We start from the raw sequence: 25106 nt of genomic DNA on the forward strand, positions 1-25106 counted from the left end.
AGGGAAAGAAAAAATCGTACCATTCCCTGAAAGGTGGACAACTCACCCGATCTATCTACAGTCAAAATCTGTTATAACGATATCGAAGGGACCTATTTACATTTGATCGTAAAACCAATAGTCGTAACAGTTGATGACGATAATATAAAATACCTAATACAATAGAATTCAGCCGGTACCTTTGATTATGGTCAATATACCCGTTGTTCTAAACGATGTCGTCGTAAACGGTTTTGACTGTATATACACCGGATTTCGGCGTTGCTTAAGTTCATTAAAAAATATATAACTTGTTTGTATAAGGTTTGATGTTCAATAGTTTAATTAAACCATGTCTTAGTGTTGCAATTCATTTTGATCAAGTCACACTCCACCCGCTTAATATCGGTTACATTGACAGTAACTCGATATGAAACACGATAAGACTTACAGTTAAAATGGAATCCAATCTTATGCGTTTCGCAAGGTAAAAGTAATGTATGGATACTGTTATGATTGTACTCTTCACGTCTGGCCTAAATAACTAATGTACGGATGTGATCTGTCTTCCAGTTTTCGTTTACATTTATTAATTATGAAGCAAATTTAATATAATTTCCAAAGTACCCCACAGTTTAATTAGTGTCCCGTTTCGCGAAATTGACATCAAAGCTGGTCACGGGTTACCAAGGTGATGTCATTTCAATAATAGCCCAAGTGTCATTTACGGTATTCAATCGGGCGAATTGAATAAAGTTTTAATATATAAATACTTTTTTGTTTAAAAAATAAAAGACTTTTTATTTGCCACATTTAACACTGGTTGGTGAGAAACAAGTCTTATCACTGTGTAGCTATGTCAGCCTATATTAAAATTCACTCGTTTTTAACATACGGAAGTCACTTGGCGCTATGTTTTCTTAACGAATATGAAGGTTAAAGTTTCGACGACGTGTCAGGCTTAAAGTAACTGCAATAAAACAAATGAAGATATGCGTATGGATATTTATTTAGTTACTAATCAACTAGCAAATCGTTGTTATATATAAAATATTACACCTACTGGTGCGTATTTATGTATTACAAAACAGAAAACAAATAATTAACTCATAATTACATAACAAGGTATACGCTTGTCTACATAATTTCCGTTACTTTATTGTTATATCTTATTATTATCATAAAAATTGTTTACTCGAAATGAATGGAAATGTTCTAACAATATTTTATTGTTCGCGTTTGTTTTATGTTTATTGCTGAAATAGAAATATTGCATTCCCATTATTCTGACTTTAAATACTTCAAGTAATGATAACAAACTACTAAATGTTTAATAAAAGCAATAGAATAGTTCTTGTATTATAGTAGCTGTCCATGCAAGCGCATATATTAATTATACCTTTTAATATAAGGATCAGATTCTCACGATCAAAAATCCTTTGCCACGACATTGACACCTTAACCGCAGCCGGATCTCAAAACTGGTCAAATCGAAACGATCTCGTACACCCCAGTATAAACTTGAAATTGGCGAATCTATTGAAACTGGCCATGCAGGAAATAATGCACATTTAGCCCTGTCTATACAGGAAAGGAAGATTCAATATAAAGAAAATATACTGCTACTTTAAAAGACGAGACGGCTAATGGTGACGTGTATCTCGCTCGTATATATACATACTAAAATTAAATTTCTCATGTATATAAAATTATTTTTTATAATGGGAAATAAAGTTCTTTAAACATTAAAAAGTAGACATCGGGTGCTTTATAAAGAAGTCAAATGAGTCAAATATATTTAGAACATACAAATACAGCTACCAATGCAAATATACCTAGTCTTGCGTCAATTAAAAATTTAAATGTATGCTACGAAATAAAGAATATTTCACAAATCACCATATTGTTCACTGACCGTCGGAATTTAACAAAAATCGAGTACAACGCCCCAGTTTATGCGTTCGTACAAAAAACACCAAATCCATAAAACTAACGGACACTCGCGCCCAAAAGCGTTTAACATGTAAATCACGATTCGTGACTATACGAATTAGACAATCATGAAATCTAAGATCCGATTATATTTCTACACACGTCCTATGAAACTGGAAATGGTTAAAACACACAAGGTCCTTGACTTTAAAAACAAAGAAATTGCGTCACAAAGCTTTGTTAATAGACAATAGAGATTTATCAACGTAGTGAAGTGAGAATTACACACTTAGCGAGAATATTAAAGAAACAAAGTATTTAGGTAGATATGTTTTAATGAGTTTTATTTTCTGCAAAATAGTAAAAATCGAATTTAGCTCGAAAAATAGTGCTGCTAGTGAAACATATTGCAACGCCATCAAATAGGTAATCATAATTGTGTATTAAGTTTAGATAAATGATTTTAAATCATTAATCAAGTCTGAAATATTTAAAATTAGGTCCTCGAATCTGGAGTCAAAAAATAAATGCGTGATATTTAAATTAGTATAAATAAAACAAACTTAGCCTGACAGAACAAATAGGATATTTAGAACAATTAAGTTGACCTGCTTTCTGTGAAATAGCAGGACAGTACAATTATCGGCTTTTAGCGACTAAAGGTACGTCATGCCACCTAAACGTCAAAAATCGGAGATATTTTTTATTAACCGTTTTTTTAGCATGAGGCATCAAACGTTGACAACCACAGCACATGGACAAGAGTAAACTTTGCCTAGATTCGTTCTCTCATCAGACATATCTCTTTAGAAAGACCTGCCTATATGCCATTTATATAATATTCAAAGATAACATTAGACTATAGATTTGTTTCTACATTTACAGGTACCGAACCGAGGAAAGGTTATTGACCTGTCAGGAAATAAAACGATTTTCCACTAGAATAGACGTTTCGAAAAACATCTGTCTGTTTTTAAATTAACTTATTTCTCACTTTATAACCTTTATTCCGAACAATAAGAGTCGTTTTTGTTTCAGTGTCTACATAAAATTGTTGGTTTCGCCTCACTGATTCAGTCAACGACTAATTAGCTCAGATGAAAGTTTCTCATTATTTATTATCGTTTGAAATTTTTTAATTTTAATTATTTACTTCAATGAAGTAAATTATCCCAATCGAAGTTTTAAATCGATTCTTTTTACCCAAATGATTAAAAATCAAGCCAAACTTTGATCATATTCCTTAATAAAACATTTTAAAGGTCATAATTATAGCTAAATTATAGATAATTTATATGTCCTTGCATAACTCTATATGCCTCACACAAGTAAAAATAAAAATTGTCAATGCAGGAGGCATTGACAATTTTTATTTGCAGGTTTGCCGGTTTTACTACATTTTCTTTCCTTAAGGTTCTTGCACATATAAAAAGAGTATTCAGCTGGTGTACAATGCATTACCTCATAATTAGTTCCCCTCTTTATTTATTTATTTATTTATTTTAACTATATTTACATTAGCAATCCATTATAAATGTACTAAAGTACATGTAATCCCCACATCGACTTTCGCAATCCACCTATCGCCCACTAATATAAAAGTACGGTTCTGACGCCGTCGATAAGAATCAATTGATTCAAAACTCATCTTTAAGATTACTGCTAAACTACGTGATAAAATGCCGCGTAGGCAAATGCAAATTTGAAAGTAAAGCAAGGCGAATCTAAAATAATTTAGCATATCTGTGACATTTTATGTTAGATAATTGAGAACGACTCATTTTTATAGTTCTTTGTCATTTTTTTTAATTCATTTTAAGTTAAAATTAATATTAATAAATAATAAATTATGTACAATATTCTTTTTTTGAGATTGTGAATTTAAATCATAGATACATTTGTTGATTTTTGCAATATACAATTTAACATACAGTTCGATCCCCGGCTGTGCACCAATGGAGTTTCTTTCTATGTGCGCATCTAACATTTGCTTGAACGGTGAAGGAAAACATGGTGAGGAAACCGAATTGTCTTAGACCCAAAAAGTCGACGACGTGTGTCAGGCACTGGAGGCTGATCACCTACTGGCCTATTTGATTTTAAAAAATTATCATGAAACAGATTTAGATCTCAGAAGAAGAAGAAGATTAAAGCGCCACTGATTTATTGTATCACTATCTTAGCAAATAAACGATTTCATTTCATTTCAAATTGCACTAAATTCGATTTTATGTTTCAATGCGCGTTTATATAATAATGGAAGTCCAAAAAACGGCAAACTGGTAATGTAACATCGACACATGGCCATATATACGGTCAAGTGATCCGCGTCTACTCAAGTACGTAGCGTTACCAATTCAAAAATCAAGCACCGAATAAAATTTACAATAAAATATACACATTACATTACATGAAATAATACACGTGTGTCTTTATATATTACTAGCAGACTCGGCCAAGCGTTGCTGTGGCTAAGGTTTTTGTTATATTACATAGTAGTAAATTAATCAAGGGAAACCGTAGGAGAACTTATGTGAAACGTTGGTACCACGACACGGACCTAAACTAAACTACCTTTAACTCAGCGCCATCTGTTAGAATTGTATCAAATAATAAACAAATGTTAATGTTATCGTAATTTTAGAAAGGATGCCTATTTTTTTTGAAAATGAAATATAGCCTATGTCACTCAGGAATGATGTAGCTTTCCAACAGTGAAAGAATTTTTCAAATCTGCCAAGTAGTTTCGGAGCCTATTCAATTCATACAAACAAACAAAAAATCAAACCTTTCCTCTTTATAATATTAGTATAGACGAACAATTTCTTATTTATTTATTTATTAAGTCTACAGCATCATACATATGACTAAATCCACTGATAATTTTATAAAATCTTATACCTATCTAATATGTACGACAAAACATGTAAACATAAGTTATGCTAAAAATAGGAATTTAATTTCTTAATGGACATGCGTTTTTCTCTCTGCGTTATTGTTTAGCGCGTCAATTATAAACATTTAATGCGTTGCGATAAACAATGGCGATTCAAGACGCTATACGCTTCGGTGCAGACCTCAATACTTTTTATTCAGTTTTCTATTTGTGACGTGGTCACTCAACAATGATATTAATAAACTTTTATTGATGAAATTATATATTTATTTATTTTATATTAATATTTCATTGTGACGAGAAAAGTACTCCTAATCATCATCTTTATCGAGTACCATTCATATAAAAATCTGCTGGTGAAATCTTGCTGCTATTTTCGTATAGTAGAGCTAATCATAGGATAAGAATTTACCTCAACCAACCTGTGCTACCAGACCTAACCTCTTAACATGCATGCAGTTTTGGGACGGGTATGATTGTATTAGTTTCTTCACAGCTCTATATAACATTTAACATAAACATACTTCTGGTCAACCCTAATGAGATAAAATCATTCGCGTATTTCCTCTAACAATTACTTCCTATAAACAACTATCATAAGCACTTGTCATTAAACGGAAATGGGCTGAGAAAGTTTCATCGGAAGTAATCTAGTGTCATCAAGAGACACTTCAAGTATTAAATAATTACATAATGCCGAAATGTATTTTTGATTCTTGATCGCAGTATCGCACGCCAGGCTTTGCTATATTTAAAAGGTGAAAGTTTTGGAAGTTATTTTATAAGAAATAAGCTCAAAAACTATAGAACGGCTTTCAAAAATTCATAAGAATGTTTTTAAATGGAGTGAAAATGCGCATACGCAGGCCTACGCCGTGTATGACAAGCTTGAAGCGGGGACTATGTGGCTGGGTCTACACTCAAAGCGGTCTGCTATTCAGAGGGGTAGCGAGACCCCCCCCCCCACTAAAAACACCTCAGCAAAACACACACCCTTCAGATGGACCCTCGGGGTTCGCCAGGTATTCTACCCAGACTTACATCCGACATAAATCTCAATCACGGGCTGCGGGTGACTTTAGTCCGAGACCACAGCATTGAACCACCAGACTACGGTCAACCCCAGAAGTCTCCCTCAATCGCTCAGCAGACTTCTTCTGTGAGCATGTAATGCTGCATTGACTACACTCCTGAGTAACATACGCTATATTTATTTTTAAAACAATAAATAACTGAGTATCTAAATGAAACCGGGAAAGAATAACAGCTAATCTTTAAATTCATAAAACGATTCTCTAAATCAGTGATTCCCACGTGTGGCCCACGCCCCGCAGGAGGGCAAGGGAATAGTGTTGCCCAAAATCGGTCTTGGTCTTGCAGTCTTGGTCTTGTTCTTGCATTTTTGCAAGACCAATACTTGAGCAAGACAATACTCAAGCCTGCAATACTCTTGCGTCTTGCAGTTAGGACAAACTGAGATTTGGGCGTTATCAAATTTTCAACTTTATCACTAGAGAAATAAGGTTCAAGGTTGATTGGGAAAATGTGACGTTCTGCGAATAAACTGTTGGTCGGTCGGTGTATTATATACCTACATATTTGATAATTTACCGACAAAGACGCCGCGGTTTGCAACAAGTGTATCACAGCATTTGACATGCTGTCTCGATAGTGGGTGATTTAAACAAATTTGAAACGTGGAAAAACTCCAAATATGAGCGACGTCATATTGCTTTACGCATTTGGTTTTACACATTTCCAAAAATCGAGATTTGCAGTGTCGGTTTATCAACTTCTATCGTATCAACTCTAGTAGCTAGTAACCTCCATAAAAACAGCAGGCAACGTATAGTTCCAATAAAAAAGGAACATAATAAACAATATTATTTGCATAATTATCTACACTTTATTTTTGCGTAGGCACAAAACCTATTTGATTTTGATTCTGATACTTCTGTTTTTTAATTTTTCAAAGATTTATTCTTTCTATCAAAGAATGCCGCATTTTTCTTTGTCGGCCTTCGGCTTGTGTGCTTATGAATATGAGTTTTTATTTCAATTTCAGTCATTTCTAATTGAGTTTCGCTTCGAGTCTATCTTATTTATTATTCTCGCCCATTTACCTAGCTAGGTACTCTAAATTCTTATTGCTTTCGGAGTGAATGTTTACAATTTGACATGAGTGACGAATAAATAGCAATAGGCTAATAGGTATTTGCAAGTCTTGCGAGACTTGCGAGACTCTTGCTGCAAGATCAAGACCAAGACCAAGACTGAGAGCGCAATACCAATACCAAGATCAAGACCAGGTGTATTGACGCAAGACCAATACCAAGACTGGTCTAAGTCTCGTCTTGGTCTTGCATTTGGGCAACACTACAAGGGAATAGGGAATTGTGAAAGGGAGCAATCGAAATCGGCTGGATATAATACAATGTGGAGACTTGAGACCGAAGCTAAGTAAATGTTAGCCTAATATAAAATCTCTATACAGCAAATCTATAATACAGATTTTTTTTTAAATAAAAAAATCAATATATAAATAAATATATATTGATTTTTTATTAACATTATTTGGAGTTTGAGTTTCAGTTTAACAATTTCTGCTTCAAAGCTTTATTTATTCGTTACCATATTGATTTCTCGATATATTTCAATATTACAAATAATATTTGTTAGAGATGCCTTTGAAATGGCTAAGGCGGGGCAAGACAAAAAATTGTGAATCACTGCTATAAATAGTCTAAAAATCAATTCAAAGAATTTCAATTTAAATGCCTAATGTATATAAAAATTGTTTGCGGAATTAAAGTTATGTAAAGTGGTTTGTAATGCAACATCCATAAATGGAAACTGTAAAAAATATTATTCATTATAAGGCAGCAACCAACCGCAGTTTTGATTAATAATTTTCTCACGTGGTAATTGCATAAGAAAGAATAGCCTTTCCAGAGGCTGGGAAATTTTTTCACATAGGAAATGAGACACGAGAAACCACAATGACCCATAAAGAACATTACTGCTGAATGTTTTAAACGTAATTCCTCTATTAAATGTTTGTCCTTCCTCTCTAAGCCCTTAATAATTTATAAATTTGTTAATGTCATCACGATATCTTCTTAACATATATAATTTTTTGTTAACATTCAATTTTAATAGTATATAGTACATAATATTACTTAATTAAAAGATTAAAATATATTATTAGGCAAGGTTCCGAAGATACTGGACAATAAAAAAAATAAATTAAATTTTTAATTAAGGACTTAAAAATTTAATTTATTTTTTTATTTTCCAGTAAGATCAAAACATTACAAGTGTTAATAAGGTGACGGATAAAACAAAGGTAAATAAAATGTCACATGTCAAACTTAAATGCATAGATTATCGTACAGCTCCAAAATGTATTCACAGTGTATATTTTAAAAAGCCCAATTCACCTTAAACTTCGTCAATTTGTTTAATTGCCATCCATTAATCTAACATTTAGCAACACCTGCACGAGCTCAGGTCGTTAGGTAAAATATTTTCGATATTTGTCGCAAAATGGAACCTTGTAAAACTTAATTATAAGTGATGACTTAGACCGATAACATACTTATTTACGCAGGAGTTATGTATCGACTTCAGAAATGGAAAAAGCCTAAGTCAAAGATAACTAGTAAATTTCTGTTATTTTTCGAGAAAGTTAGATAATAACTAGGATTTTTTACAGCTTATATCATAGATTGGCAGTCTTTACAACAAGATCACAGATATTTACGTTTATTAAGACTGGTTACACAAAATAATGTGGCAACGTTTTAAAAGGTCTATCTTTCAACCTGATGTGACCGCCACCGCAGTGCGACGGCTAAATCCGAAGTAGTAACCTCGCAGAGAGTTTGTTAAATGTGAAAAATCCCTAATTTCAGTTATAAATGCTTATCAAACAGCCCAAACTGATCTGTAACTGATCTTTCCTTCCTTCCTCCACCTTCGGTCAGGTTTCTAATTATGTGGCAGTATATAAATATCTAATATTTTTACGTTTTAATAAAACCTCTTTAGGTATTCCTTAAAGAGGTTTCATATGTATTAAAAAGCTTGATAAACGCTCGTTTCCTTTATCCTACGTAATATTCACAAATGCACTTTTAATACATATTAGCAATTGTGTCATGGGCGATAATCGCTTGCGCAACAAACAACAGCTCGGTACCAGCATTTACCGCGTTCCCATAGTGAATGCAAGCTATTATAAACTAATTGAGCATTAAGGATCGAGGACGTTATGTAACGCCTGGATATGGCATTGGATGAGCGACTCACAGATATCTAGAAGTCTGTATGTCATAGTTATCTGTGGTAGAATCACCATTTTCATGTAACAGAAAACCACTGCGGCAATTATATTTTTCTTCTTTAGCATACATTATTACTAAGGCTTGGCTGTTTACAACTTGAATCCGTGTATCTTGGCACGGCAACTATTTATAGTTCCTCGGCGGATGAACCACGACTTGTACCTTCCACCAGCCACAAGCATATCGAAGGTGACGCGTGTTCACAAAAAAAAACTGTTAAAATACACAACTTTCCGTATTTTAACAGTTTACAAACTTTCGTGTCGCAGACGGCCCGATACGTTGAAGGATTCTTCCATTCACATCTCAAAAGCTTCGAGGCGTCTTTTTGTGTCTTATTTACTAGTCCAGGCCTTACAGTCGTATTTTTAGGTAAAATTTACCAAATTAATTTTGTTTTTTTTATTGAATTTTGTTTATTTTTATTGTTTGCGTAATGGACCTACTTTACGCATGTATAGGTCCATTACTAGATTTGAGTCAGGATAGTTTAAAAATTGAATTGAATTGACACAAATGTTTGAAAACCAAAGACAAGTTTTGAATGGAAAATTTCTAAATGGCTGCAAGCCGTACAAGTGACCTTCATAAATGTGCAATTTAATGCATTTCATCATACATTATGCATTTTTTAATAATTTAAAATCCCAACGCGAGTTGGTCAAGTAAACAGGCAAGGCCGTATCCGAGTTTCAACATTTACAACATCGATGGAGACAAATAGGGTTATCACAAGCTGGATATCTTTAGTATTATTTATGGTTATTGGAAAAGAAAAGAGAATTAAAATTATCACACTTTCTGTAGTATGAGGAATGCTGAATTTCAAATATATTTTTTATCTTTTTTATACAAAACTTGTGGACAAGTGTGAGAGAGTGAGATGTGGCCTATGGAAGAGTAGTCTAGGAGTTCAGAAGATGTTTTACCACCGTTTAAATAAAAGTAATAATAATAATAATAAAAAGTCTTTATTCATTTTAAGTGTTTGAATAAAACTATTATTTCTTCAGTGTGAAATAAAAATTGAAAAAAAATTGTGGCGGCAAAAGTATAAGATGAAAAGCGCGTGACAGCCCTACCATTCGTATCTCTCCTTGAATGTTAAAAGAAATCTCGAATGCGCACGCGACGTTTTCACATGTGCGTCTATAAATGTACTTGAGAATGTCTTCTTGTAGTTGGCCTACGTTAGTTTTTCACTTCCAAGTAACATAACGGATAAGCTTTAATTGGTATGATGTTGTTTAGAACGTGGAAAGTATGGAAAGATTTAGAAATTGTATTTTTCTTTTTGTTTTAGTATCAATATCGTTATTCAATAAGGCGCTAATAATGAAGATTGGAGTATGCTACTGGGCTATTGAGCGTTCTATTCTTCCGTTGAAATTTAAAGACTAAGTTAAATACGATGTTATTCGAGGCCTCGTAAAAAGATGTCGTAACATATACAAAAAAGTTATAGTGCAAATGGGTCGATCATATTACCCGCAACTGTGATGATGGATGGGTTAAAAGACCAGAGAAAGTGGGAAGAAAAAAGAGAGGACGCCCACCAGATATCAGGGAATGGAATAAAAAGGGAATTGTGACGACGTAAAACATCATATCTTTTCGTTTTAAATAACGAACTCGAATAAAGGACATTTTTATTTAGTCTAGTTATCTATAAAATCAAGCCAATGATTAGCAATAATTGTGTATTGAAATTGAAAGGTTTGTTCCTCAAGAGTAAGTTGTTGGATGAAAGTCAAAACATGCACTGATATCAGTCATCGTATTGTTGTTTAAATGTACACATTCCTTAAGAACCTTATATATAAAGCTAATTATATCCAGTATGCAGTCACGTGGTGTTAAAAATGCCCTGAACTGCTTAGAGAAAAGGATAGTACAGCTGTGAAAACGTGGGTGCACTGTCGTGCCCAGATATTCAAAAGTCTGAATTTGACCAAGAACGAGCTTAATTCGAAGCATTTTTAAATTCCTTTTATATGTCAAATAACTTAACGTTCCCAAAGCAAAGTGTATATTGTTTTAGCATTTAATTTTCTAAAAGCCATAGGTCGATTCTCAGACTTAGTCATGAGAATATCTTAGCACATAACGATAAGGTTATATGTAAATAAAATATTTAATGTTCATATATTTAACACGTAGCTGGAAAAAATTGTAATGAAGACAAAAATAAAGTAGGATGGACAGTTGGACCAGGCTTTCTCCTGGACAGGGAGTTTGGAGTAATAAAATTCTATTTGTATATGTATATTTTTCTTTAACGAATGTCAATAAGAAGTGAAAAAAGGATTACTATATTTTGAAAGCCAACACAAATGATCCATCACCAAGAATCACAATACAGACCTCGGCGTTGAAATTCCAAATTTAAAAATTCATAATTCCAAATAATTTTAATAAAATACTTTTTTAATAATTCCTAAAACCAAGTACCAATTCTTAATAAGCAAGGCCCGATCCCTGTGGCAATGTGTTTATGACGGTATGTACATCATATCAGGGGAGCATCCTACCCTCTTGTTATATAAAAAAAATCCTACATTATTTAATAACCCAACCTGGGTTTGGGAAATATAAAAATTGACAAACCAGTGACCATTGTAGCTACATTAAAGAAAATTAAGTTCTCACGGGTTTAAGTAAAAGCTAAAGTTCAGTATGCCACAACAGCACACAATTGTAATGATTGACAGGTTAATGTTATCACTCGATTATAGCATTTATATGAAATTAAATAAGACTTAAATTATATTGCTGATAATCTTCAAACTAGTGAGGTTACAGTAGGACAACGACCTAATTACCTATTATGAACATCTGTCGAATTTTTTTGTTTAACAAAATGACTTTGAAATCTTTTACACGTGAAATTGGAAAGCATGCGATAATTGTAGACATTTTAAATTCATTTAATTACTCATTCATGCTTATCAAAAATATTTATATAACTTCGTTTTAGTTAAATTTAATCTTCCTTGTTGATTTCCAATCGATCAAATATTATAATTAATTTGCATAACAGATAGGCACATATTTGCCTATCTGCCCACTAATTTAAAGAAAATATACTTATTTTAATTAGTAAAACAATCATGATTTCATACCAAGTAAACCTAATTAATATTTCTGAGATTGAATTATAATTGAACACTATTAGGTAGAGGTAAGGAAAATGTTTAGTTTACAATTTCTTTGTTATTATTTTTTATGTTCTATTATTATTTTTCACCTATATAGCTACTAATAAATAATATAATTTACGCTTTCCAATACATAATTGTCAGTAACTTATTATTATGACATTATGTTAATGTTCTTATTATAAAAATGTATATGACATTTGTATGCCTATTGATATATGCCTTATTGTGCGCATTTCCATAATTAATCTTTGTATGCATATGTTTTATACGTCAAAGGAAAATATATTTGTGAAGTTTACTTGCATGTAGAAAGGTTTTGTCATACTATTAGTAGTATAGCATATTACTATGTACGACACAAAACGGTAAACTGATATTAGTTACATTGTCAGTAATTATACAGACAATGCAACTTTGATACCGTTAGAGCCAGTTGCAAGCATCACAATACCTTAGGGACTCTCATGTATTGAGGTAAATAGAACTAACGTTTAGTTTAGTATATTATATGAAACACGTGACTATTTCAGTTTTGTTTTTTTTTATTTCAGTTCAATATATATAAATAATTAATGACATTGACCTCTTTTAGATTAAATGTAAAAGAAGGTAACTAGTATTTGAGTTATTGTTTGTTTTGAACAATTTACATATGCGATATCGATAACGAAGATATATAAGAGAATTTGAAAACCGTTAATGTGACTCCTATGTTGCTGATGCATGTTTGTGTGTTTACTCGTGATATTCTTCACTCTATGGGAATGCAGAAATTAACTGTTAGTATATAAAGGTGATAGTCAAATTAGAGAATAATTATATATAAGGTAACCTGAAAGAGAGGAAAGATTTGAAAATACTTCGCTAATGTTTCAGTAAAATCCATTCAGTGGTTTTTACGTAAAAGAATAACAAACATCCATCCATAATTACAAACTTTCGCGTTTATATTAGTAGGTAATTTTTTGTCCGAAGTTGCATGACTATTTACTCAAACTTTTAATATTAAAGGCTAACACATAAATCACGTTATCATAATAAGCTGATAGACAAGGTGTTTTGCAGCGACAAGATATAGAAAGTCCATTATCAACCTAACATATGCTTTCCAATTTCACCAGGTTATGTAAGAAGACCGGTTATCCAAAATATAGCTTATCATATATGAACAGACTCATAAAATTGCGTCAACATATTTTAACATATTTAATATTAAACTATGGTTTCGTTTATACAGTAGATAACTCCGGATGTTTTATAAAGGCCCATCATCCCATTTGTCCCTCCCAAATCCAGATTAAACATTTTAATGAACGAGCTAGCTTTCACACTTTGAAATCGATTTTGCTTTACCTTTAGATTGCTTATAAGTGCTTGTTACATTACATTGTATTTTATTTTGCACCAATGTATCAGTGTGTACCAATGTATCGCTTATAAATAAATACATTACATACGCTTTCTTAGGATGCAAAGATGAAATTTAAAGGGACCCATGAATACCCTTAGAGGTAGGTACAGGCCAGTCATATGTGGTAGAGCCTTTAGTGGGTCAAGTCCATATTTCATATTCATCAACACAAAAAGGCCAGTATAGCCAACCCAACTCGAAACATACCCATCAAAACAAAACTGTTAACACCTCTATGTTAATTTTGCGTGATTTTCCACGCACTTATATTAGGAAATCGTGATGATTCTATCTATGCAGCAGTGAATACAAAAAGCGAATTTCGTTACAAAAAATGTTAGCCGAACAAACAAGTTTTTGTATCCAAACCTTGTACAGTAACATTGAATTTCTACTATTAATTCAAGTGTACAGTAATTAGGAATGTATTAGGAATGCGTTACAGATACACACAGTATAAATTATATGCATGATTGACACATTTCATTGCTAAAGATATCTCTACTGGAAAACTTGCCATATTGAGAACAAATACGTATAGGATTGTTTTATATCCGTGTAACTTGTCTTTATATTTCATTGTTTTGAAGGCAAATGAGTAGGCGGTAAACCCATGACGCTTTCTCACTATAATCACAACTATTTGATATTAGATAATAATATTTTCGTTTAAAATATTAATAAGTAAATTCAATGTGACAATTATTTTCTTGAACCACGTTTATACAGATTTCAACAATTTTAAAATAATTTGGGTGAAATTTTTTAACCAAAGTTGTTTTTATACTCTTAAGATTTTACTACAAACTATAATATAGCAGTAATAAAACTAGAAGTAAAAAAACTTGAATTCTAACTTTAACGGCGTTCTTTTATGTATGAAACCTCTAAATCCAGGAAAACTTGCTTTTTTGTCGCCGCTGTTTGAAAGCAACTGACTAAATTATCAACGTCTTTACAACTGGATTACAATTGCAACTGTAACTCATTTCACTATACCTCTTAGAGAATGGATGGAAAGTCGAGTTCTGGGCTTAGAAAACATAAAATGTAATAATAAACTGGCAAAAACAAATAGAATCCCCTAAGCTACAAGACCCTTTAGGCATCTAGGGCATACAAGGCTAAAACAATTTAAATACAAATTGCGGGTCACTTTCAAAACAATTGAGATTCATGCGTGCAAGTGATTTTGGCCATTGTTTTCAAAACAATTGGTAAGTGGGCAGTGGGCAATGGACACTCTGTAGGTTCCGGTTTGAGGTCACTATGATATTTTAATTAATGGAACTTTGAAATAAAAATAAAAACTTGATTTGTATGTAAAAGAAAAATTCAAGTACGGGTATAGAGATGCAAGAAGAATTATAACCTATAGCAACATTAAATAATATAGTGACCCTGCATGATGCCTGTATCGTTCAAGACAGAGCCCAAAAAAAAGGTAGAAAAAAAATTACTTATAATTTTTTTTCGTTTCCTCTCATGTCTTTTTCTAGTGTACTATTGTTGATAAATATTACACCAAAATTATGTATATATTATAGTAATTTTCATATTGATACTTACTTTATTATAAAGGTCAAAAAAGTTATTGAAAATCTTTAAGCGCATGTTGCATCGTTGTCTTTATTCATATCTTGGTTACAATTTACTAACATTCATGAAACTATGGCAACGTTTTAACCACAGTTTGACACAATAATTTACTGTAATTGATTTTCGTCTCTAGTTTCTACATGTGTGTCGAAAGATAATGAAAATTGTAACAATTGCTGTCAAGCACGATTCGTGTTATTGCTACACATAAAATTTTATACCTATCCCCGTTTTTGTATGAGCACGACCTACAATATCTCATACTCGTTAAGCTATTCAAGAATTCCGTTGATACGTAATCTGACAAACTAATCTCTCGATTTTCATTTGTTAATTTCCTCCTGGACAATAACTCTTTGAAAAATATATTCGTTCGTTCAAGGATGGCCAACGCGAATCGCCATAGTACCGGAAGGTGAAATAAGTAGAAAATGTTAATGGATATACGATACTTTAAACATGCTTTTAATACTACACTTTATCTTTATAAAAACAAATATGTATCGCTTTGACCTTAGTGCTCTGTTATTATATTTAAATCATAATAAAAGGGCAAAGCGTGCGAACGAATGACCCTCATTACAACTATGATATAATTCACGTTTCGTAACATTTATATCGTTAACTCCAAGGTAATTTACATATTTATATGATCTTATATGTACAATCGCCTACATAAAAGTAAGTATACTTTTATTGCCAGAGTAGAAGTTTATTTTGCTTTTAGATCTCTCTAGACCACCTAGACTAACAGACCATGTAAGAGTGAATTTATAGTTCTTTTTTAAGTGTGGTAACCAATATAACACTTATTTTATAATTACCAAACAACAAACAAAAAGCCATCGAATAAACAGTGCATACAATACTGACATATGAAATTGTCTGGTGTTTTTAAATTTGTAAATGTAAAATAACATTTGCACAATATGATTTGCGACATTATTGAATGCAAAAAGAAAAGTTATTGTAAGGTTGATACCAATAAAAACTCTATATTTGGCTGCGATCAGGTATAGCCAATGGCGTTGGTGAATGCATTCAGCGAGGCTGTTGCGAGGTCGCCGCGAGGTCCGACAGTCCACTAAATAAACACAATAAAAGCTCCGATATCTACTTTTCGTTCTGATAATTGAATTATAGAGTTTCCTTTATCGTTAACTAGATGGCGTTAACCCCAATATTATCTTGAATGGCATTGGTCTTGATTTTTTTAAATCCTGCTACGGTACTAGATGTTTCAATACCTTTTTGTTATAAAGTTATATTTAATAATAAAAAATTTGCAAGAATCTGGTACAAAATAAAAAAAATAGGTATGCCACACTGGCGTACAAATTAGTCTTAAAACGAGAACATTATGTATATTTACATAGAACTTACATGTATATAATAATAATATGGTGGTAGTACAATATTAGATAGTGTATTTTAACTCTTTAAAACAATCTATATGGTTAAAACGATAAAAAATACTTTTAATTTAATAAAGGTGTATATATAAAATTTTTTCACTTTAAATCTTTAAATAGTCTACTTTGTGATTGCAAAATAAAGAACAACGCGTCGAAATGGCGCCATTTTTCTCTGATGCAAGAGACCTTACCAAGATCACGATTTTTACAGATCCGTGTTGCCTTTTCTTTAAACCTTGAGACAACATAAAGTTTGAACTAGTTTGCTTTAAAGATCACTAATGTATAATCATGAATAAGGCATGAAAACTAGTATATGTATTTTTTTATTTAAATTTTAAAGCAATCTTTTCTTAATACATATTGATAGGTTTGATATGTATCTTTTACGTTAATAAAGCATTGTTTAGTAGGTTATTATTATAAGGAAAAAAATACTAGTAAAATTGGAAGTATAAAACTTTTTACCTTTTTTTGTAACATAAACTGTAGATATAGCAATATATATGATGAGGTGAACTCTAATAAATACATAGTCTTTAAAAGCGAAGCTGCTAGCAATATTAATCAGTTTGATAAACGCTTCTGAACTTTTGCAGTGTGATATGAAATACCTCGGGATTAAAAATCAAGTTTAAAAGTGGCTTCTATAAAAAAATTGCCTTGCTCCAGTTAAATGCCCTTAATAAACATGTGGGCGAAAATTGTGCAAACACGCATGCTTCGGACGCACAGAATGCGTTTTATTTCATATAATATTCCAGTAGTTATTTTACGAACAATTAAGATTCTTTTACTATGAGACGCCAAATTACTTGAACGAATTTGACATTTATTTAATTTTGTTACAAAAACGCAACGGATTTGAGTTATCCAAGTTTCGGCTTATTTTCTGCTTAACCGTTTCCTCAGTTCTGCATCAGAAAATATTTGTGACTGATTTGGGCAGACCAAGAAATGAATTATTAATATTATTTATTTAATTACGGCATACGCGCCTTTAGATTCACACTGAGTCTATATTTCCAAATTATAACTTTTAAATAATATGATGTAAAACGCAGACTAACAATGCATTAATAACATTAACATGTTTCACAAACGCAAGAAAAATAACAATTCAACATCAAATCAAGCGACGATCAAGTTCTTGTTAAATGGAAAACAAAATATCCCACAGACTAAGTAAACAAGTTTGACACGAGAGAGCTCAAACATCAGTTTCTAGTTAATTAATAACTCGTAGAACGGCCTACGTCATTATCGCTTCGCAATTAAGCATACATAAATAAAATCTTCGCAAACAACGCGGACGCTTAAATGTCAAACTTTTGATCTTGACCTTTTTGGATTTAGAGACAATATGAATTTCATGTATCGCCTTTTGGCGAATGCATACAATAAAAACAAGATACATAGCAACATAAAGCACTTAAATTATAATAAATAGATAAAAAAACATGGGACTGTTGTTTTTTACATTTATTTAAGTCATTTCAAGTTTGTTGGCTTATCCATTTAGTCTGGAAAATGCAAAAGGGACATTAAGGGTTAAATTAACTGTCAAATTGTCAAGGAATGGTAAGTTTTAAAAATGGAACATTGCTAGATTAGATTTTATTTTGTTTAATCACGCACTACATCGTTACAAGTGATGACCAAAATGGTGACTGACTGAAACGCACAGTAAATATTCAAAATTATAAGAAATATTGAGATTGTATGAAATTCAAAGATTTTAACAAATTAAACCATTTTTGTATATACAACAGTTTCATATCACCTATTTTTGTTGATAAAGTACAAGATAAACACACCTAAACAATCATTTTAACTAATCCACGAGTCCCATAAACATAAACGATAGAGATAAGTGAATTCTTGTAAACATCGAATCTACCCTCAGCACCAAGCAGATATTCTTTGAACGTCAACACTCTTATCTATGTACATAATATGTTATCATAGGAACGCGTGTTAACTTTAACGTTCAAACAAGGACGTTATAAAGCTCCTGATAAGTGACAAGGATACGGGGAATGGTATCCCCAACTGTGGCTGATATAATACAAATAGCACTATCGTTTGTATTGACGTCCTTATAGGGACAACAGTTGGGCGATCATCTAAATGTCAATGACAGATTTCACTAGCTATTGCTAAAATTGCAAACGCCATCTGTCGACACAAGCTATGCATGGTAGGTCGGATCGGTGTATGTGGATAACCCTTTGTATGAAAATGACAGCTCAACTGTATCAATATCTTAAGATTTTAACTTACACAAGTTTTTAAATTAATTAACAAGCTTTTTGATATGTTTTAAACAGACATATATTAATATTGTTTGTACGGTTTTATACGGTTTATATTGATAATAAAATATGAGTATAAAGAAAAGATTGCACTCTATCCGTCGCCAAAAATGGATAGTCTTCGTAGGGTTTGGTTATTGAGATGCAGATAGAAGATCGATCGACTGTCTCTGATCATCATTAAAAAAATCTGAGATTGAGGATTAATTATTGGGTTCGGGCGTAACTCAGCTCTGTGATTGGTTTGAGACGCGTAATCGACCAATCACCACAGTGGGTATAATGACTTCGTAAATGCACGCGATGATTTAAGAATACGGTGGCTGACGCAAGCTTTGCGTTGTACAAAAACTCTATATAGAATTCGGGACCAATATTGAAAGTTACTGGCCGGTATTGTTGAGGTAGGTGAAGGTATACGTGGGTTCCAGTATTTTAACGTTGTACTTTGGGAACGTGTGATTGTCATAAATAATGACCAAATAAAATAGTTACGTATATAACATATACAGCGTGAATGAAACAGGTATGTCGGATTTTTTAATTACGCGCCTTGAACTGATCAAAGTGTTCTTAAAGTATTTAATGAAAATATGTATAAAAGGTATTGGCAGCCTTTTCAGCCGAAAAAAAGAACAAACAAATGGTGAAGTACCGTTACGAATTTGTCATCGGTTTATTTTCTTTGTGCACTTAATGTTAGGTAAATATTGAACACATTTTGGACAAACAACAGAAATTAGTGCTCCCTATATACATATATTGTACTGGTATGCTACCGTCGTACTACAGATTAAAAATAGTTCAATTCAAAATAAACAAACAAAAAATGTATTTTTTTTCACAATGTTAACAGCTCTCTATAAAAATATTAAGGGTAATACAAATACTTCGATATCCTATGTCATTATCAGTGCGTTTAATTCTTAATCGGACTTAACTTAAGAGACAAGTTTCACCATTCTCTGACTCATTGGACGACCCAATTCAAGCACAATATTGAACATGGCGAAACAAGTTTGTGATGCCTACTTAGGTATATTGTGGACTATTACGCCCCCGGATTGGAAATTATTCTGCTTGGCCTTTAAAATTCTGTATCAAGTTTATAAATGCTTGCTAGGTTTTCGTGGATAAATGGAGTGGCGATTTAAACGTTTTTCTCTTTCTTTCTTCTCTTTCGTGGTTGGTATTAATCATATATGTTTAAAGTTGTATTTAAAATTAATAAATTGTAGGCGAGTTTTTTGAACGTTTGGTACGCTAAAGTTGATACGAAAGACGAAACATTTTTTATTTGTGACCGATTCAGTCCGACATTTAGTGTTAGCTATAGCATTGTCCTTCCACTGTTGACGTAGTGGCTTTAGCGACTCTCATCATTGACGTAGTAGGTTCGCCCGGTTGTGAACCCAGGTGAAACACCAAAAAAATAAAGGATTTAGACTCTGTGTGAGGCACAAAGGGCTGAGGATGATTTAAAAATCAAATGATCATGAAACATGAGGCCGTGACCAAAAATATGCCACTGATTTCTTTTTGCATTGTATTATATTTGTGATCATTAAATTCGTCGTAATTCATTTATTTCGTACTTAAAAAGATATGTCTAAGAACTAAGAATCAACATGCTGAGGCGTTATTGCTCTCTTATACGGTGAAATTTTACCCCACCAATGTGAGAGTATTTATTATTGCCAACGAAGCCGTAAACCCTTTATTAATTGCACCATCTCGAGAGATTATAATCTGATTGATAATTATCAATTCCATCAAATTGAAAATTCATTACAAAATCTATTCCGCAAATTATAGTGGTGAGGTTATTAACTTGATGTCATGTAATGTGAATATAATATTAGCTTCGAAGCAAGTGCGTGAACGTTATCTGAAGATGACGAAACTGATTCCTAACGTGTTATGAAAATCATTTTACTATCGTTAATCTTAAATACGTCCGTGTTTGAGCAATTAAATGAATTTATTCGTTTTAAAACCGACTCAATAACCTTATCAATTGTATATTTTTAAACACGTATTAATATATACGTCTTTAAATATATATTTATAAACAAAGAATAAACCCGACCTTTAAAAACAGCCTTTGTTACCATGGTTACCATTTTTATAATAGTCATAAATATGGTATTGTCTATAGTCCTGATTTCATAAGGTTGGCTAAATAAAGACACTATTAGCTATATATCAGACATTTTCGTTTATTAAATATGAACGTGATTTAAAAGACCGCATTTTTGATTCAGCCAGATCAGCTAGTTTTTGTAAAACACATACGAGTATATATTTCGCTTTATTTACGTCATAACCATATTTAAACTGAGGCTTTGTATGCGGTCATGTCTTTTAGTTTTCCAGGATTTTTTATATTAAAATTTATATTTGTACATTTTGTGTCTCGTCTCGAAATCAATCGTTTCAATAAAACTCTAAAACTACTAATACAACTAACTGGTTAATTATAGGGTGTTATTGATTTATAATAGATTTATATTTTTAGAGTAAACATGTGTTTTTTCTAGTAAGTGACCTCAGAGTTAAACTGTTATAGTACCATTGTTAGTAAGTATGCAAGTAACGCGAGTTCCTGCACGCTAACTGTATTAATAAACCAGATTAATTACCAGTAAATCGGTCTACGTCACTTAATTTTTTTACTCATTAGAAAATGATAAAAAACATTTTTTCTAAACACTTAAAATTTAAGTTTCTTTAAAATATCTTTAGATTTTTTACATGTACATATTTTATGGTTAAAGACAAATAAATATTTCAGTCTAATACTTATGTGTATATGTACTAATAAATTTTATATAGGATTTTGCATAGGTTTGGTTTTTAAATGTAAACTTTAACCTGCAAAAAAATTATTACCCGCTTATGTCCATTGAATGTTAATCACTTTTAAATTGAAAATAAATTATATCTCATTTATATTTTAAGTAACAAGAAATAATTATAACATTGTTTGTTTGTTCCCTTTTGTAAATCTTTTTGTTATATATAATGTATGTATTCCATCTGTGGCTATGTTCTCGGTGTATTTGTTTGCTATTATATGTATTTTGTGTTAGCTGTAGGAGTACAAAATAAATAAATAAATAATAAGAAAACTATGCTCAAATATAACATAGTTTCTATAAAGCCTTTCTATATTTAAAATAATAATAAATTATATTTTTCGTATATGTTTACGAGACCTTAAGACCTTAAGTTAAAATCTCAATGCCAATAAGACAATGAAATGTCCAAAAGAAAAGGTCGACACCGTCTCTTGTTTACTAAATAGACATTTCAAGTCACGTTAAAAGTAAATTTATTCCAAACAAAAGCCTCACGAGCGCGGCGTATGAGTCAGGAACCTTTTCACTAGTAAATTGTTTATTCTCATGCCTATGTTAACCCGTTGTTTCCACCAGTATTGTCTTATAACCGAGTGCGGAATCCATATTCATAATTTTAACTAGCATTTACGTCCCAAATTTACGTAAACCTTTACTAGATATGAAGAGCCTAAAATCGTGAGAAATGAAATTATAACACCAATAATAGCATAGTGTTATGAGATATAATCAAATGCAACCTGTTGGAGCTTTCACATCGCAGGTTATACAATACGACATAACTGTAAACATCCGATCTTACCTCCACTCAGGCAGTCCGTTAAAATTCTGGCACACAGCTTTTAACACAACACTTATTCGATATTAATCAGCCGATGGACCGTCAGATCACCGTTACACGTCACTTAGTCTAACACTAAACAGTCGGCACACACAAATCCACAGTTCACTGGCTGGTTACAAGAAAAAATTTGAATTTCGAATGGTGCAGCGAGCACTTGAGAAAATGCGCGCGCGTTGTAATGCCAGTTGCGTCGCGCAAGCGTCGTTTTCCCGCTCTCTCGTGCAAGCGACTGGCGATGCCTTCACCTTCGCCGCACGGCTTACCCGTTTCGCAACCTCAGCGTTTTCCTTGCAGAACATCTAGTTGCATGGCAACTGTAAAAAATATGTTGCAATTAAAATTACAACAGAATCTGTAAACAAAGTTTTGTGTGCTTTTATATTTCGACTAAATACACGAAAACCGTTACAGCGGAAGAATGCAAGGCGCAACTGACTTTTACACATTTCTATGCTATAGTATGCAATATTTCATTGAGGAGTGGAATAGATAAATCGGTGTCAATTGTCAAGCATACGTTAAGTTATTTTAGTTAGACTAGACACTTAGAAGTGGGTTAATTGATCTTTTCACTGAATATACTGCCTTGGAACTTAATTCCAGAAATAATATCTAACTTATGCAATGTAATGTTTAATTCATAGCTTAATTGCTAGGAAAAGGTCAGCCAGAGTAGAACAGTCTAATAAGAATATTTAATGAAAACTAATGGTCTTATCAGCCGTATTCCTGAGTAATACCTACTTGTCAGCGATAAACCTGAATAGTATTTAATGTTAATATTGTTATATTGTTAAGAAATATACTTTATTTACTAGAAGCCTAGCTTTATACGGCTGGATATGTTATTCAGGAGCAATGTAGCGTTCTGTGAAATAAGTTTTTTTAAAGAGACCAGATGTTGTTTATTTTATTCCGAAGTTTATTCGTTACAGTCTTTCTTTTTTATTTTATTTGTAGGGGTATGTAGAACATTGTACTACCTGCAGGTTACGAAATTATCAACAAATTACAATAAAATAATGACTATACGAATAATTATTATTTTATTCACAATTATCTCCAAAGATTATTTTTTTATATTATACTAGTGACCCGCCCCGGCTTCGCACGGGTGCCGTGCCGCAATTTCCGTCGCTGGAAAGCTCCGATAATATACGCGACATATACCATATAGACATATACCATATAGACATATACCATCACGGACTTTTCTGTAGACCTTTTCAATGTGTACAATACTTAGTACATTAAAATTGAAATCGCATCAAAATCCGTTGCGTAGTTTCAAAGATTTAAGCATGCAAAGGGACATAGGGACAGAGAAAGCGACTTTGTTTTATTCTATGTAGTGACTTAAAAAGTCATCTTACCTTTTATATTAACCCTTCTACCACCAACCACCATTTAAAAGCGATATTATGATTATCTTTATATTACAAAACATAAGTCAGCTAGTATCATCCAAAAACACCTTTAAAATATTGTCACTTTCACATAGTAAAGGTCACAGATCATTCACATACAATTGTATTTTACATGTAACATGTCAAAAAAATATCCGTAAGTTCTTATGCAAGTTTGCAAAATTACCTCAGTCAATGAGATTTAAATAGCATTTTATGTAACGCAGACTTGTTGCAATTAACCCCAATAGGAACCTATAATTTATGTTCATTTCTATAAATAATGTGGCAAACTGAAAAAATGTTTTGTTCAAGACCCAAATTTGTTTGTCTATACAAACCAATGAAATAGATTGTACACCTGTTTTATTAAGTTGAGTTTTTAATCTAAAGGTCGTTAAAACTCCCATTACTAGATGTCTACGGAAGTTATTGATCTTGTGTTATCTCCTTTTTCAATGTTACCATTTTCATCAACGCCTGCTAAAGTGCGACAGAACGAAGACGCGAAGCAAGGCATCATACGATCTCCAACAGCGGATATACCTGTGCTTCATTATATTTCCCGATATAGATGTAACAATTATTATTACACCGAGAATGGAACGCTGAACGAGGATTGTACTCTAAAAGCGTAAACCAATAAACCACAAAGACATCTTCTTAAACCACAAAAACGACCATTAAAGTATAATTCCAATGAAACATATGATAAAGCAAACATTTAGAAACAAAACCTATTATAAAGCAATACCAAATGTCTTTCCTTCAAATTGGTCACGCGAAGAATATTACGAGTACATTTGTTAATACTTGGATAATATTATGTAACTGGTACTTACATTAATGACATGCTGGTTACAAAATAAATTTATAATAGTGTAGATGCGTATAAATGCGAAGTGTTGTATATTTATATTATATATACAGCCTACATTGCC

At 32.2% G+C, this 25106-nt stretch overlaps 1 protein-coding gene across 1 annotated transcript in view; it reads right to left on the reverse strand.

Annotated features, from left to right (window-relative positions):
* LOC111003064 overlaps positions 1 to 23004 on the reverse strand; it is a 102742-nt gene extending 79738 nt beyond the window's left edge. The window contains exon 1 of the mRNA XM_022273424.2: positions 22718 to 23004. The gene's annotated coding sequence lies outside the window, so the exon portion shown is untranslated. The remainder of the gene's footprint in view (positions 1 to 22717) is intronic.
* Between the last annotated feature and the right edge of the window lie 2102 nt (positions 23005 to 25106).

The sequence above is a fragment of the Pieris rapae genome, chromosome 4 (assembly GCF_905147795.1).
Source record: "Pieris rapae chromosome 4, ilPieRapa1.1, whole genome shotgun sequence".
Lineage (NCBI taxonomy): Eukaryota > Metazoa > Arthropoda > Insecta > Lepidoptera > Pieridae > Pieris > Pieris rapae.